A 10,760-nucleotide genomic window follows, 5' to 3' on the forward strand; every position below is an offset into this window, starting at 1 on the left:
GGGGAGAAAATTTGGAACTCAAAATCTTGTGGAAATCAATGTTGAAAACTAAAAATAAATAAATAAATTATGGGGGGGAAAAGAATGTAAGTCTGTAAAGGCCTAATTCTTTGTTGTTATTGTTGTTGTTTGGGGAGGGGGGGGGTGTTGATGGAAACAGGTGGGGCTAAAGGACACTTTGATACCCTGGGAGAAAAATCAGGAGGTGTGACCTCAAGGGCAGGCTGGATCCAGGCCCAGCAGGGCCGGCCTCGTTACTGGGGCAACCTGCAGACTCCTCCCCTAGCCCTGTGCTGTTGGGAGCATCACCCCAGCAACAGCCCCCAGCTTCACCTGAACCAGGTAATGACACTGCACCTCTTCTGGCTCCCTTTCCACCCTGCCCGGAGGATTCATTGCTCTTTATTTCAAAACAAGTCTCCATTCTTGCTTCTGAGCAGATCTGGCTCCTTCCGGTCGAAATGAACATTGTCCTGTCCAGGTGAGTGGTTTCGCTGTAACCTCAGTCTCTTTTTTGGGCCCAGCCATTGTCTCTGGCATTCTGGATTTCCTCATCCCTGAAATTTTCCCACACAAAAGGAGAAAAGGGGAGAAACAATGGCATAGTGAATGTCTGGGTTTCCACCTCAATGACCCCTAGACTTGTTGTATAAAGCATTTTGTGAACATTAAAATGCAACAGAAATGGGAATGTTTATTATTACTGCAACAGAAATGGGAATGTTTATTATTCCCCAATGGGAATATTTATTATTATTATGTTTGCCTTAAAGGAGACTCAAGCAGATTTTAGAAGGAATGCGTTTTCACTCATCAGATTAAGAACATACGGCTACAAGGGACCTTAGACATCCTAGAAGCCAGCCATTTTCAGAATTTTTGGTCTCAGGACCCCTTTCCACTCTTAAAAATCATTGAGGAATCCCACTGAGAACTGGCTTATAGGATTATAGATTTCAATATTTACTATATTAGAATTAAAATATTTCAGTATTTTTTTTTTTGCTTTTTTTTTTTATTGGAGGGGGGAAGGCAGGGCAATTGGGGTTAAGTGACTTGCCCAAGGTCACATGGCTAGTAAATGTTAAGTGTCTGAGGTTGGATTTGAACTCAGGTCCTCCTGACTCCAGGACTGATGCTCTATTCACTGAGCCACCTAGCCACCCCATGTCTCAATATTATTAAGAAAATAGTTTTGACTTCCTAAATCCTCTGAAAGGACCTCAGGGGACCCTAGATCACACTTTGAGAACCACCAAAATCATCCAATCTTCTCTTACAGATTAGGCAATTGAGTCACAAAGAAATAATGTGACTTGTCCAAGGTCACATGGATAGTAAGAGGCAGGGCCCACTCTGCATGTGTTTCCATCTATAAAGTCAACAAGTTAAATGAGATGATCTCTTAAAAAAATGTTTTTAATGAGATGATCTCTAAATTTTTTTAAAAATTAGATGATCTCTAAGGTTCACAGTTCCAAAATAAGGTTTTTATGATTCTATACCTTAGGGAATACAATGCTTCATGTGCATCCTTGGGCTCCCACCAACCTACTTCCCTTCCCTTATCCAAATCCAATTTTGTCTTCAAAGTCCCAGCTTTTCCTCAAAGCCCTCTCTGATGTCTTCAATTCAGTGATCCCTGGCCCCCCATAAGCTGTTGTCTCCAACATTCATTTGTCACTTAACCCAAGCTGCCACATGCCAACCTTTGTCTCTCAATGGCTTTGTCTTGCCTCTTGAGATAAAAAGTAGGAAACTGCAGAGCAGTGTTGGACTGGAGCCAGGGGATCTGGGTTCGGAGCCCAACTCTGCCATGCCCTACTTTGGGCCTTTCTAATCTACACAATGAGAATGTTGGAAGGAATGACTTCCCAAGTCCCTTTCAGCTCTGACTAGGATCCTATGATCTCTAAAATGAGGGGGTAGAATAAATGGAGTCTAAGGTTCCTTCCAGTGCTAATTGCAGGGAGTGATCAATAAATGTATATCAATTGTGGGGTCCCACAGGAAAGGTCGGTAACAATATCGCCTTCCCTTCAAACACACTCAAATTTTGTTTTGCGCTTTTAATGTATTTATTGTGGACTGAATTATCATTATTGTTGTATATTGTATTTATTAGACTATAAACTCCATGAGGACAAACACAGAGTCTCTTGTAAACTGTGTATCAATTTTCCCCTCTCCCCAACCTCCCAACTCCTAGTACAGAGATCTGCTCACAATAAGTGCTTAAGGAATATTTGGTGAATTAATGAATCAGGGGAGAAGCAGAGTGGCATTGTAGGAAGAGACTCAGCATCAGGAGATTGGTCCCCACTCTATTACTAAGTAGCTGTGTGACCTTCTGGACCTTGGTTTGTCCCTCTGTACAGGGACTGTATTGAATTCTTTTCCTGCTCCAACCTGTTTAGTCTCAGTGAAGGCTTTGGAAGTCCCCTAAAAACCAATGCATAGAAATCTAGGGGATAAAAATACTCAGTCAGGAGCATGGAACAATCACCAAGTAAGTGACCACCCTTTTAGTTTGACTATAAGCTACAAAAATATTATTGTTGTTGCTGACTTGTTTCAGCCATGTCTGACTCTTCATGACCCTATTTGGGGTTTTCTTTGCAGAGATGCTGGAGTGGTTTGCCATTTCCTTCTCCAGTTCATTTTACAGATGAGGAAACCGAGGCAAACAGAGTTAAGTGACTTGCCCAGGGTCACACAGCTAGTAAGAATCTGAAGCGGGATTCACACTCAGGTCTTCTTGATGTCAAGTACAGCAACTAATCCATAGTATTACCTACAAACATAAATTCATGGCAGGGTCTAGAAGCCCCCACTAACGGGGCAGATTATTGGAACTTTGGACTCTTCATGTAATTATTTGAACAGTATTATTATTAATCCTAACATTAACAGCAACATACTATGTTTGCATGTAGCTTTCTGCTTATAAGATGTTTTATATACATCCTTCCATCTGACCCACATGGCAGCAGGGCAGGGACTATTGTCCCCATTTTGCAGATGATGGTGTCTCAGGCTGGAAGAGGCAGAATTGGGGTTCTTCTGAACGCTGGCGCCTTGAGGAGGCCCTTGCTAGGGTAACTATGTTAAAACAGAGCTATGGATCAACAATCAGGAGGCCCAGATTATTCATTAACCGTGAGACCTCCTCTTCCTGTGCTTCAGTTTACGTAAGGAGGGGTTAGACTGGCTGACCTCCAAGATCCCTTCCAGCTCCAGGCCTTTTGGCTCCAAACCACAGAATGCATTGTTTTCTGTAGCTTTGACAGAAGAACAGAAGACTTTCAGTCACATGGTGAACCTGACTATTCTTCAAAGTAGGCCTGCTGTAGGATTTAGCATTTTAAATAGTGAACGCAAATAACGTTCCTTCTCCAAAGCCACTCCACTCTGTAGAGAAAAGATGGAGGGATGGCAGACTCAGCAGGGGGCACTCTTACTATTCAAAATTATACATTTCATTTTCTGAAAAGTACATAAGTGACATTTCACTGCAAGGTTCAATGGAAGCCAGCTATTACTTTTAAGGAAAGTGGTCACCTGAACCGCAAGCAGAACAAGCGAGTGTTGAGTATGCAAAGGATGTGGTAAAAAAAGAAATCTGACCCAGACTCCAGTCCAGATTTGGCCACTTTCTCTGTGTGTGACCTTGGGTAAGTCACTTCCCTCTCTGAGCCTAAGTTTATTCATCTCTGCTTCAAGGGGATAGGTCTTTAAGATCCCTTATGGCTCTAAATCCTATGGTCCTGATTCAGAGAGAGGCTGAACCTGCAATGAGAGAACCAAAATTTTCATCCTGATTCTGATGCTTATTTAGCACCTTGGTCAAGTCACCAAGCATTTATTAATGCCTACCATGTGTCAAGCACTGTGCCAGGCAATAGGGATGAAAAGAGGACAATGTTCTCAAGTCCTTGCCTTCAAGAAGCCAAAGAGGCAGAGGAGTAGTATGAGACTGGGATAGAAAAGCAAGGTGGCACGAAGTCTCAGCAGGCTTTGAATGCCAGACCAAGGAAGGAGTTTGGATTTTACTCAGGAGGTAATAAGAATCTAGTGAAGGGCTTTGAGCAGAGGAGCAATCTAACCAGATACATCTATGACTGCATAGATCACTGGCTGCACAGTCAAGCATGGACTGGAGGATGGGAAAGTATAGAGAAAGGAAGACCTATGAGGCTATTGAAATAATCCAAGCAGGTGGTGCCCAGGGCCTATATTGATCATTCTGGGGGTGGTGGAGGAGAGAAAAAGGAATGAATATGAGAGAGATTGCAGGGACCAAATCAGCAGCACTTGTTCATTGTGAGGGTGTTAGAAAGATAAAGCATTTATTACCGTTTTACTATGTGTCAGGCATTGTGTTGAGGGCTGGGGGTCCCTACCCTGTCCTCAAGAAGTTTACATTCCATTGAGGGAGAAGGGAACAGAAGCCGGGGAGAAAAGGGTGGGGCTTGAGATTTTATGGGAAAATGGGAAATAATTAACAGAGGGAAGGCACTAGAATTAAGAGGAGTTGGGGAAGCTTCCTGTAAAAGACTGGATTTTATTTGGGACTTGAAGAAGCCAGGGAGGTCAGTAGGTGGAGATGAGGAGGGAGAGCATTCCAGGTATGGGAGACAGTCGGAGAAAATGCCCATAGCTGAGAGATGGAAAGCCTTGTTCATGGAACAGCCAGGAGGCTGGTCACTGGATCAAAGAGGATATGTTGGGGAATAATAAGTTAGGAACTGGAAAGGTAGGAGAGGGCTAGGGTATAAAGGCTTTGAATACCAGATCATTTTGTATTTGATCCTGGAGGCAATTAGGGAGCCAAGAGTTTATTGAGTAGGGGAGTGACACGATCAGAGCTGTATTTTAATAAAATCACTTTCGTGGATTTGTTGGAGTGGGGAAAGACTTGAGGCAGGCATGCCTGCCAGCAGCTATTCCAATAATCCAGGTGTGAGGTGATAAGGGCCAGCACTGGAGCAGTGATGGTGTCAGAAGGAGAGAAGGGGGCATATATTGGAGAGACACTGCAGAGGTGAAATCAACAGGTCTTGACAACAGCTTGGATATGGGGGCTGAGGGAAACTGAGGAGTCCAGCATGATCCCTCTGTTGTGAGCCCAAGGGACTGGGAGGAGAGTGTTGCCCTCAACAGTAACGAGGAAGGCAGGAGGGGAGGAAGGTTGAGGGGGAAAGATAATGAGTTCTGTTTTGGACATGTTTTAGTTTAAGATGTCTACTGGCCATATGGTTCAAGATGTCTGAATGACCATGATGAGGAGATGGCCAGGAAGTGGCAAGTCCTGGCAAGATAAAACAAAAGCTCACCCGTCAGTGCTGGTGGACCTAGAAATGGAGTCCAAGGCTCTGATGGGAGGGAGGGGAAGATAATTGCAGGAGAACAGGTGTCATGGCAAGAAGACAGCCATAAAGTGAATTAAGGGGAAAACCAAAGAGCACTGAGGCTTTAAGAATGAGAAATGGGGTGAATGGGGGAGATGAGGGGGTACCATTGGCACACAGGGGAGTCAAAAGAAGGAATCTGTTTGGAGGAGAAAATATAATCACTTCTGTTTTAGAGGCATTGATTTTGGATGCTCCCCAGAGAAGCAGTGCCAGTAGGCAGGTGAAAATTTGGAGATGCCAATTAGTGGGTGCCCCTTCCAGCTACACATGTGTGAGTTTGGGCACAGGAACAGCGTGAGCCAGTGTTCTCTGCCCAAGCTGTAATCACACATCTCCCTGCCTGTAATCACTCCCTGATACGATGACCATGAGGCTCATGGGCCAGATTCCATGGCAACTATACCCAAATGTATCAGCCTTAGAGGGCTGGCCTAAGCAACACAGCAGAGCAACTGCTTTATCCCGTGTCACTGTGGGTAGACGAACCCCAGATCTTTTGTGCTGAATTTCAACAGAAGGTGTGGGATTTATTATTATGGGACTTAAATTTATTATTTATTGCTACTATGGGATTTAAAGCTGGAGACGACCTTAGGGCTCATTATTTCATTCTTTGTACCTATGTCCTTAGCATTAGCACAGTATTGGGCACAGACTAGGGCCCAGGGGTGGGGAACCTGCAACTCCCAGGCCATGCCTCCAGGCTGCAGGCTCCTCGCCCCTGGGCTAGGCAGCTGTAAACACTTGTTGATTGACTGGTATTCCCTCCCTCTCGTTATCCAGAAGAGGAAGAGATGGAAGGACTTGCCCAAATTCACATAGTGAGGATATTAGCAGAGCCAAGATTCAAAACCTAGGCCTTCTAGGATGAATCCTATTACATCACATATCCTCTCTTTGGGATTTGTTCTGGTCTACTTTGTTTCATTATGGCCTAGGAATTGGGAACGTTTGAAAGAAGATAATGAAGTTACACTATCAATAAACCAAAAATATTGATTAAGCAGTGACTGTGTACTCTGGCCTCAGACACTTACTAATTGTGTGACCCTGGACAAGTCACTTAACCCTGTTTCCCTCAGTTTCCTCACCTGTAAAATGAGCTGGAGAAGGAAGTGCCAAACTTCTCCAGTATCTTTACCAAGAAACCCCAAGATGAGGTCATGAAGAGCTGGACATGACCAAAAATGACTGAGCAAAGTCAGCAACAACAAAACAATAGCTATTGGGATCAGGAAAGTATTCGTGCAGAAGATGGTCCCTGAGCTGTGTCTTAAAAGAAGAGAGGTAGGCTATGAGGCAGAGGTAAGAAGGGAGTGCACTCCAGGCATGAGGGATGGTCAGTGCAAAGGTATGGTCATGGGAGATGGAATATTATTTGGAAAGAATAGATAGAAAGCCAGTTTGGCTGGATCAAAGAGTGAAAGAAAAGGAATAGAAAAATTACTGCCACAAATTCTTCCCTTTTTCCCCACTCCATATAAGAGAGAGATAGGGAGAAAGTGGGGGAGATAGAGAGACAAGGAGAAATAGAGGGAGAGAGAAAGTTAAAAGAAGGGAGAGAGGAAAAGACAGAGACGGAGGGAGAGACAGAGAGTGAGCATCATATCTAAGGCTGATACAAAGCACCAGCTTGCTACCAACCCTAGAATAAGACAGTGTTTTGGTTTCAGAGGCGTCCTACAAGGCTGCAGACATAACAACAGGAAATTACAACCGGTGAATTATGTTAACATAGGCCTTGATCACATGCCGTCTTCTTGGCCTAGTTAAGTTATGAGACTTGGATGCAAGACACTTTAGCTTTCCTGGCATTTTCTTTTCCCAAATAGAAGCATCAGGTCAAATTACCGGATGGGCTGAGGTTCTGGAAAGACCATCATTTCCACCTACTTGTGACCATTGCCTCTTTTCAGAATTGTTACTGAATGAAGTATGGCACGGGGCATTGGAAACAGATTGAACTGGGAGTCAGGAGGTCTGACGTCAAGTCCCAGCTTTGACGTTCATTTGCTCTGGGACCTTGGACAAGTTAATTCCCCTCTCTGGGGCTCAGCTTCCCAGTGAGGGGGATGGACTTGATCCAAAAGTCATAGATGTAGAGCTAGGAGGTTGAAATGGTTCTGAATTGGTGGCTTCTGCCAGACAAGGGTGAGTGGATCAGAGGTGGAATTTGAAGAAAGACGAAAGGAAAGGATAGAATGAGGGGAAAAAGGAAAGGAAGATGAATAGCTGTATCCAGGAATGGTCTTGTCATAGTAACTGACACTGGTATAGTATATTTTTTAATTAAATTTTATTTTCAGCTCCATATTCTCTTTCTCCCTCTCCGACCCATTAAGAAAGCAAGAAAAATAAAGCTGGTTACAAACATCAATATTCAAACAAAACAAATCTCTTCATTGGCCACACCCCCAAAATGTACATGCAAACATATATGTATACATATATGCGCAATATACATATAGAGATTAAACATGCATGTATACATTATGTGTGTGTGCATAAATACATACACTGTATTGTGTGCTTTATACATATATGCATATACACATATGTTTGTGTGTACATGAATATATGTGTGTACATACACATACATGCCTATAAATGCATATTTGTATATATGTGTGTGCATATACATATATCCATATGTATGTATTGAGTTCATTATGTTCTATCAGGAGTTGTTTGTCTTTAGAATCTTGCTTTCATCACATAAATTGTTCTCCTGGTTCTACTCACTTCACTAGCATCAGGTCATACAAGTCTTCCCAGGTTTCATAGTATTTCTCAAAGTTTACAAAACATGTTGCATACATGATCTTAATTGACCCACATAACTGGGAAGTGATTATTATCAATTAATCAGTTGTTCAATTATTCTCAGTCATGTCTGACATGACCCCATTTGGGGTTTTCTTGTCAAAGACACTGGAGTGGTTTGCTTTTTTAGATCATTTTATAGATGAGGATATTGAGGCAGATAGGGTTAAGTGATTTGCCAAGGGTCACACAGCTATTAAGTGTCTGAGGCTGGATTTGAACTCAGGTCTTCCTGACTCCAGGCCTAGAACTCTTTCTGCCAAACCACCTACCTGCCCTCAGGGTAACATAACTAATAAAGTATCTGAAGCAGCATTTGAAACCAGTGACTCTCAACTCTGTTCTCTGGAAAAAAATATGTTCATGATACATAGGCAATAAGCTACTGTATAGTGTACAAACTTTTGGATTTTCCATTATGTTTTTCACCACTTCCCCTGCACTGACCCTTGCTTTTAAGTCTCCCAAGTATTAAAGCATGTGTTGCCTTGTTTTGGAGGCTCCTATGAAGGCTTTTGTGGAATTTTTCTTTTTATCTACACAACAGATTAGCTGCATGTTAGTTGCAATTATCTTCATGGTGCCTTGCCATGAGCATTACACCATCAGATGAACAAGCATCCCATGAAATAAAAGTAATTCTGCCAACTCCTTTATTTGCCTCTCCAAAAATCCCTGAATTATCCTTCTATTTATCAGCCCCTACCTCATAACTTCTGGTTTCATTTACAGTGAGAATGCCAATATTGACATGACTCTGTTCCTCCAGTAGAATGAAAATTTGTTAATCAATTGGACAAGGGATCTCATATTCAGAGTACCAGCAGCTGTTGATATGATCTTGGTTGTTGGTTGTTAGACATAATCTTTAGAATTTGTCTAAAAACTATATAGTTATTAGCTTTCTCTTCTCTCTCCCCTTCTTCTCTACTCCTATCACTACAGAAGTTGTAATCTAATCGAAGGGGACCGTGCAGGGCTAACAGCAATGGTGTAATTTATTTTCTCACTTGTTTCATGAATTTCCATGACCAAAGAAGATATTCCCTGGTGACTAACCTTCAGGTGGTGAGCCTCTCTATACTTATCTGGGTCAGTCCTTGGAAAGTAGACACAATCTCTTGCCACAACCATACTTAGAGGAAGCTAGGTAGTATGCTAGATAGAATGCTGGATCTGTGACACTTTTATATATCATATACAATATGTATGTATAATATAATATTATAAGTATAAATATACCACGCATATGTATATAATTCATATACATATATAAATTTTAAAAATCAAATGTGGACTCAGACACTTGCTAGCTGTGTGACCCTGGTTAAGTCACTTAACCTCTGACTAAATTTCTTTAATTTTAAGATGTGAATAAGGTTGTCATGAGGGTCAAATGAGATAATAATTGTAAAGCATTTAGCATAGTGCCCAGTATATAGTAGGAAGAAAAAAATACCTGTTTGGGAAGGAAGGAAGCATTTATTATATTATTGTATTGCTTATCTTTCTGGCTTGGTAGACCCCAACAGTGCGGATACTATAATGGCATAGTTTTGAGACTCTGGGATCACCTCCATTCCTTGATGAAGTTTTGGATTTGGGATTAGTTATAAAATACAAATATCCTTGAGAGGAAAGTACTCAGATTAAATATTCACATTAATGTGTAGTAAATATCAGACTTGCTGAGGGATTCACGGTTTTGATGGGAAGATGGAACAGGTAGCAATAATTTTGGAATCTGGATGATTGGGTCCTGAGTGAATGGAGCAGAGGTGGAGGTAGGGAGCTTTAAAATGTGTTTAGTGCTGCTAGAGGTCTGCAAAAGGGAGCCTGAAGATTTACAAGATGGCAGAAGTGGTCTATAAGATGGTGCAGAAAGGAAGGTGGGAGGGTATTCAAAGACCAGCTTCACCTACTTTGCAATTTTTCCTCTAAGTGTGGCTAAAGGAAAGATGCATTTAGATCTTTGTGAGACAAGTGCATAAAAACAGTAAAGATTTTATAAAGAAATTCTGATGTGGGGGGAGGGGGACATAGGCAGAAGAGCCACATTCAAGATCTGATTCTACTGTCAATTAAAGAGTGGTTATCATTGTTTCTCTAAGACAGACTGTGCGATATCATTGAAAGAGCATTGAGGAGGAGAACACTGGCCCCAGTGTTGGGATGACCTGGGGATCGAATCTGGGCTCAGATACTTAGCACCACCCAGAAAAAACTGGCCGTGTAAACTTGAGCAAGTTACTTAACCCCAATTGCTTAGGGGCGGCCAGGTGGCTCAGCAAGTAAGAGCACTGGCCCCAGAGTCAGGAGACCTGGGGATCAAATCCGGGCTCAGATACTTAACATCTATACAAAATAACTGGCCATTTAACCTTGAGCAAGTTACTTAACCCCTATTGCTTTAAAAAGAAAGAAAGAAAGAAAGAAAGAAAGAAAGAAAGAAAGAAAGAAAGAAAGAAAGAAAGAAAGAAAGAAAGAAAGAAAGAAAGAAAGAAAGAAAGAAAGAAAGAAAGA

General features: G+C 42.1%; 1 pseudogene; it reads right to left on the reverse strand.

The window, feature by feature from the left end:
* LOC138159358 (centrosomal protein of 19 kDa pseudogene) overlaps window positions 1–10,760 on the reverse strand; it is a 300,984-nt pseudogene that overhangs the window by 2,585 nt on the left and 287,639 nt on the right.

Source organism: Petaurus breviceps, unplaced genomic scaffold (assembly GCF_028583685.1).
Source record: "Petaurus breviceps papuanus isolate PSGF00001 unplaced genomic scaffold, PetGlider_PUasm1.0 176, whole genome shotgun sequence".
In the NCBI taxonomy this organism is placed as follows: Eukaryota; Metazoa; Chordata; class Mammalia; order Diprotodontia; family Petauridae; genus Petaurus; species Petaurus breviceps.